The sequence below is a fragment of the Monodon monoceros genome, unplaced genomic scaffold, assembly GCF_005190385.1.
Source record: "Monodon monoceros isolate NGI ecotype Baffin Bay Population unplaced genomic scaffold, NGI_Narwhal_1 Super_Scaffold_4, whole genome shotgun sequence".
NCBI lineage: Eukaryota > Metazoa > Chordata > Mammalia > Artiodactyla > Monodontidae > Monodon > Monodon monoceros.
Genome location: NW_021703781.1, coordinates 7,273,098 through 7,280,531, shown reverse-complemented (window position 1 = coordinate 7,280,531; position 7,434 = coordinate 7,273,098). Strand labels below are relative to the sequence as shown.

At 40.2% G+C, this 7,434-nt stretch overlaps 1 protein-coding gene across 1 annotated transcript in view; it reads right to left on the bottom strand.

Moving 5' to 3' along the window:
• The window catches only part of RYR2 (ryanodine receptor 2), a 721,906-nt gene that overhangs the window by 166,888 nt on the left and 547,584 nt on the right, over window positions 1–7,434 (bottom strand). The gene's annotated exons all lie outside the window — the stretch shown is intronic.

Genomic DNA, 7,434 nt, shown 5'->3' with positions numbered 1-7,434 from the left:
CACACACACACACACACACACACACACACACACACACACACACACACCCCATAGGTACTAAGACATGCAGTAGGTGACAGGCCTCTCCCACACTCCCACCCACAGAGTTGTCAGGACACAAGTTGGCTGTCAAAGTCTCCAGGAGAGGGAACACGTTGGAGAAAAGACACCTGTAGCTTCTGTCCTAAAACTGTCCACAGTCTCAAGCCTTTCTGGTTCCAAGAATCATTTCTCCTTCCTTTAGCCCCAATAACTTAAAAGCCAAGATCCAGTGCTATATACTTCAATACCTTTTCTATTGGCCTGCTGTTTTAGTGCCAAACAACTCCCTTTCTCCTTTGAAAGGGTAGCCTTCATGGGGTAAGAATACTAATTTCACCACCTCACCTTTTAGCCTTTGCTCCAACTATGCTTGTCTCCCCCCTACACAGTATGAATTTGGACCAGTACAAGCTGGATGCAGAGGTACAGATGCCTCATTTATGAGTGATGTGCTTCAAAGAAAACACTGACTGTAGGACACCCAATGGCTGGCCCAGAAGTTAAAGGATGATGATTTTCTAGCATACTTATTAGACGTGAGTACTAAGATAGCTGCTTATTACTTTTAGTTGTAACCAAACCATAGTGATTGAAACACACTTAGAAAACAAAACTGAATTTTTTTCATGTAATCTGCTCATGGAACAAACAGTAATTTTGTTAACTAGTTATGTGGACAATGCTCCTTCAATAACCTAAGTGAAAATTCTATAACTCTGTAACTCAGTTACTCATCCATCCTTCCATCCATCCATCAGCCAATCAAACAACTGATCATTCATTTTACAAACACTGATGGAATGTTTCTAGAAAAACAGGTCTAGCCCTGAGCCAAATTCTTGAATAGGCAATTTTGGTATATGGAATCCTTTTTGTTCATTTCTATGCCCAATTCTAATTTGCTTTCCTCGGTTTCCTAGTGCTTGGTGCCTGGTACCACCCTCCAATATCACAGCTATTCCTTTCATTATGAAATATCTCCACCTCCCAAAATGATCTCCTTCTCTATTCTTACCTGTATCAATAAATAAGAAATAGAGAGTTTCCTGGTGTCCAGAGCTGTACAATAAGGATGACAAAAGTAATCAAAATCGTGGCCCTGAACCTGAACTATATTCTCATTGGGGGAAAGAGACCCACATAGGAAGTAACTAAAGAAAACACACACACACACATTATAAACAATATGTGTATAATCTAAAGCTAATGCTGCTGATTTATTCAGCTAATACTGAATAAATAACAATGAAAGAGATTAGATGCATTAAACTGAAGAAAATATTTATGTAAATATCATATATTTATATTAAGAAATATAATTTTCTCAATAAACTAAGAAAAGATTTGAGAAATGACTAAGAGAATACTAGGTTGTTTTAGTATTTAATAAAAACAGCGGAAAAGAGCAAGCAAAAGAATATGAGGGGCGGAGTCAAGACGGCATACTAGGAGGACGCAGAATTCGCGTCTCCGCACAACTAGGGCATCTACCAGGCCCCAGTGGGTGACCACGGTCACCTGAGGGGACGGGAGGAACCCCCAGCGACCGGGTAGGACGCGGGGTGCGGGGGGAGTGAAGGGGGAGGAGAAGTGGCGGCGGGACGGGACTAGCGTCCCTGAGGGGAAGGGATCCCAGGCCCGAAGGGGGAAATTGGGGAACCACTGGGAGGGCAGAGGATCAAAAGGGAGCGTGGCCAGGTTTCCCCTGCCCACTTGGACCCCCCAGGAACCTGCTGAGATCCCCGGGCCTGATCCTCTGCCCACCGAGGCCCCCTGCAGCCGCGTGGGTCCTGAGGGAGTGGGAGGTGGGGAAGGGGGAGCAAAAGTAAAGGCCAGACTTCCGGGGCTGGCACCCCTGAAGGGTGGCTGGCACCCCAGTGGCTACGGGGGAGACAGTGGGGGAGGGGAACGGGGCCAGTGCTTTCCCTGTCCACCTAGGCACATGGGAGGCTGCTGGGACCTAATCCTCTGCCCTCGGAGCCTCCCTCCTGCTGCTCAGAGCCCAAGCCCCGCCCCTACACTGCCACCCAGGGCCCCACCTCTGTACTCGGAGACCCCCTCCAACGTGCTGGCCCTAAACTCCACCCACACACCCTCACTCAGGGCCCTACCTCCAAACGCCAGAACTGCACACTCCGGAGACCCTCCTTTCCACACGCTGCCTCTCCACTTCTGCGCAGGTCCTAAGCAGAGGCCCCGGCTCACCCAAAACCCCACCCCTGCCTAAGTTCCACCCACCGCCTAAACCCCATCCCTATAGCCAAGGCTTTTTTTTTTTTTCCTCTTTCAGATTGGGGTTCTTGCTTTACCTGGTTGATCCACTGTTGTTGATTCTTTTATATTTTTATTTTTCCCAATAAATCTTTTATTTTTCTAATTTTATTTTATTCTTTATACTTTGTTAGTGATCTCTCCTTTTGGTGTGTTGCCACCCCCCCACCACCTGTTTTTTTTCTGTTCTGGTTTTATTTTTCCTGGCTGCAGTTGTTTCGATTATAGTTTTATTTTTCCTAATATATTTTTTATCTTCCTAATTTTATTTTGTTTTTTATTCTCTGATATTTTACTGCTCCTTTTCTTCTTTCTTTCTTCCTTTTCTGTTTTTTTTTTTTTACTGCACCACAAAGCTTGCGGGATTTTGATTCCCAGGCCGGAGGTCGGGTCCAAACTCCTGTGATGGGAACTCCGAGTCCAAACCGCTGGACTAACAGAGAACCTCATCTCAGCACCAAGACCTGGCTCTATCTAACTGCCTGCAAATTCCAGTGCTGGATGTCTCAGGCCAAACAACCAGTAAGACAGGAATACAGCACCACTCATCAAAAAAAAAGGAAACGAAAAGAAAAATATGTTACAGACGAAGGAGCAAAGTAAAAACCTACAAGACCAAATAAATGAAGACAAAATAGGCAACCTACCTAGAAAAGAATTCAGAGTAATGATAGGAAAGATGATCCCAAAACTCGGAAATAGAATGGAGAAAATACAAGAAACATTTAACAAGGATCTAGAAGAACTAAAGAGCAAACAAACGGTGATGAACAACAAATTACTGAAATTAAAAATACTCTAGAAGGAATCAATAACAGAATAGCCGAGGCAGAAGAATGGATAAGTGAGCTGGAAGGTAAAATGGTGGAAATAAGTGCCAGGGAGCAGAATAAAGAAAGAAAAGAATTGAGGACAGTCTCAGAGACCTCGGGGACAACATTCAACGCACCAACATTCGAACTATAGGGGTTCCAGAAGAAGAGAAAAAGAAAGGGTCTGAGAAAATATTTGAAGAGATTATAGTCAAAAACTTCCCTAACATGGGAAAGGAAATAGTCAATCAAGTCCAGGAAGCACAGAGAGCCCCATACAGGATAAACCCAAAGAGAAACAGGCCAAGACACATATTAATCAAACTATCAAAAATTAAATACAAAGAAAACATACTAAAGGCAGCAAGGGAAAAGCAACAAATAACATACAAGGGAATCCCCATAAGGTTAACGGCTGATCTTTCAACAGAAACCCTGCAAGCCAGAAGGGAGTGGGAGGACATATTTAAAGTGAGGAAAGGGAAAAACCTACAACCAAGATTACTCTACCCAGCAAGGATCTCATTCTGACTCAACAGAGAAATTAAAACCTTTACAGATAAGCAAAAGTTAAGAGAATTCAGCACCACCAAACCAGCTTTACAACAAATGCTAAAGGAACTTCTCCAGACAGGAAACAGAAGAGAAGGAAAAGACCTACAATAACAAACCCCAAACAATTAAGAATATGGTAATACAAACATACATATCAATAATTACCTTAAATGTAAATGGATTAAATGCCCCAACCAAAAGACAAAGACTGGCTGAATGGATAAAAAAAAAGACCTGTACATATGCTGTCTAAAAGAGACCCATTTCAGACCTAGGGACACATACAGGCTGAAAGGGAGGGAATGGAAAAAGATATTCCACGCAAATGGAAATCAAAAGAAAGCTGGAGTAGCAGTTCTCATATCAGACAAAACAGACTTTAAAATAAAGACTATTACAAGAGACAAAGAAGGACACTACATAATGATCAAGGGATCAATCCAAGAAAAAGATATCACAGTTGTAAATACTTATGCACCCAACATAGGAGCACTTCAATACATAAGGCAAATGCTAACAGCCATAAAAGGGGAAGTCAACAGTAACACAATCATAGTTGGGGACTTTAACACCCCACTTTCACAAATGGACAGATCATCCAAAATGAAAATAAATATGGAAACACAAGCTTTAAATGATACATTAAACAAGATGGACTTAACTGATATTTATAGGATATTCCATCCAAAAACAATAGAATACACTTTCTTTTCAAGGGCTCATGGAACTTTCTACGGGATATATCACATCTTGGGTCACAAATCAAGCCTTGGTAAATTTAAGAAAATTGAAATCGTATCAAGTATCTTTTCCAACCACAACGCTATGAGACTAGATATCAATTACAGGAAAAAAACTGTAAAAATACAAACACATGGGAGCTAAACAATACACTACTAAAAAATCAAGAGATCACTGAAGAAATCAAAGAGGAAATCAAAAAATACCCAGAAACAAATGACAATGAAAACAAGGTGACCCAAAACCTATGGGATGAAGCAAGAGCAGTTCTAAGAGGGAAGTTTACAGCAATACAATCCTACCTCAAGATACAAGAAAAGTCTCTAATAAACAACCTAACCTTACCCCTAAAGCAGTTACAGAAAGAAAAACAAACCCCAAAGTTAGCAGAAGGAAAGAAGTCATAAAGATCAGATCAGAAATAAATGAAAAAGAAATGAAGGAAACAATCGCAAAGATCAATAAAACTGAAAGCTGATTCTATGAGAAGATAAACAAAATTGATAAACCATTAGTCAGACCCACCAAGAAAAAAAGGGAGAAGACTCAAATCAAGAGAATTAGAAATGAAAAAGGAGAAGTTACAACAGACACCACAGAAATACAAAGCATCCTAAGAGACTACTACAAGCAACTCTATGCCAGTAAAATGGACAACCTGGAAGAAATGGACAAATTCTTAGGAAAGCACAACCTTCTGAGACTGAACCAGGAAGAAATAGAAAATATAAACAGAGCAATCACAAGCACTGAAATTGAAACTGTGATTAAAAATCTTCCAAAAAACAAAAGCCCGGGGCAAGATGGCTTCACAGGCGAATTCTATCAAACATTTAGAGAAGAACTAACATCTATCCTTCTCAAACTCTTCCAAAATATAGCAGAGGGAGAAACACGCCCAAATTCATTCTATGAGGCCACCATCACCCTGACACCAAAACCAGACAAAGATGTCACAAAATAAGAAAACTACAGGCCAATAGCTCTGATGAACACAGATGTAAAAATCCTCAACAAAACACTAGCAAACAGAATCCAACAACACATTAAAAGGATCATACGCCATCATCAAGTGGGGTTTATCCCAGGAATGCAAGGATTCTTCACTATACGCAAATCAATCAGTGTGATACACCATATTAACAAACTGAAGGATGAAAACCATATAATCATCTCAATAGATGCACAAAAAGCTTTTGACAAAATTCAACACCCATTTATGATAAAAACTCTCCAGGAAGTAGCATAGAGGGAACCTACCTCAACATAATAAAGGCCATATATGACAAACCCACAGCCAACATCATTCTCAATGGTGAAAAACTGAAACCATTTCCTCTAAGATCAGAACAAGACAAGGTTGCCCACTCTCACCACTCTCATTCAACATAGTTTTGGAAGTTTTAGCCACAGCAATCAGGGTAGAAAAAGAAATAAAAGGAGCCCAGTTTGGAAAAGAAGTAGTAAAACTGTCACTGTTTGCAGATGACATGATACTATACATAGAGAATTCTAAAGATGCTACCAGAAAACTACTAGAGCTAATCAATGAATATGCAGAGTAGCAGGATACAAAATTAATGCAGAGAAATCTCTTGCATTCCTATATGCTAATGATGAAAAATTTGAAAGAGAAATTAAGGAAACACTCCCATTTACCACTGCAACAAAAAGAATAAAATACCTAGGAATAATCCTACCTTAAGAGACAAAAGACCTGTACACAGAAAACTATAAGACACTGATGAAAGAAATTAAAGATGATACAAATAGATGGAGAGATATACCATGTTCTTGGATTGGAAGAATCAACAATGTGAAAATGTCTATACTACCCAAAGCAATCTACAGATTCAATGCAATCCCTATCAAACTACCACTGGCATCTTCCACACAACTAGAACAAAAATTTTCACAATTTGTATGGAAACACAAAAGACCCTGAACATCCAAAGCAATCTTGAGAAAGAAAAATGGAGCTGGAGGAATCAGGCTCCCTGATTTCAGACTATATTACAAAGCTACAGTCATCAAGACAGTATGGTACTGGCACAAAAGCAGAAAGATAGATCAATGGAACAGGATAGAAAACCCAGAGGTAAACCCACACACATATGGTCACCTTATCTTTGATAACGGAGGCAAGAGCATACAATGGAGAAAAGACAGCCTCTTCAATAAATGGTGCTGGGAAAACTGGACAGCTACATGTAAAAGAATGAAATAGAACACCCCGTAACACCATACACAAAAATAAACTCAAAATGTATTAAAGACCTAAATGTAAGGCCAGGCAGTATAAAACTCTTAGAGGAAAACAGAGCAGAACACTCTATGACATAAATCACAGCAAGATCCTTTTGACCCGCCTCCTACAGAAATGGAAATAAAAACAAAAATAAACAAATGGGACCTAATGAAACTTAAAAGCTTTTGCACAGCAAAGGAAACCATAAACAAGATGAAAAGACAGAAAGAGAAAAACAAATGCCATATGCTAACACATATATATGGAATTTAAAAAAAAATGGTTCTGAAGAACCTAGGGGAAGCACAGGAATAAAGACACAGACGTAGAGAATGGACTTGAGGACATGGGGAGGGGGAAGTGTAAGCTGGGACAAAGTGAGAGAGTAGCATTGACATATATACACTACCAAATGTAAAATAGATAGCTAGCGGGAAGCAGCTGCAGGGCATAGGGAACCACCTAGAGGGGTGGGATAACGAGGGTGGGAGGGAGATGCAAGAGGGAGGGGATATGGGGATGTATGTATACATATAGCTGATTCACTTTGTTATACAGCAGAAACTAACACAACAATGTAAAGCAATTACACTCCAATAAAGATGTTAGAAAAAAAGAATGTAAGAGACAATAACATAACTGGACTGAACAAGACAAAGAGGCTGAGGATGGGAGATAGAATGAAATGAGAAATGTTTAAGTTGGGGATAGAAGTCAGTGAGGGAGGTCTACCTAACTAATAGAACACCTTGGGTATTAGGATAA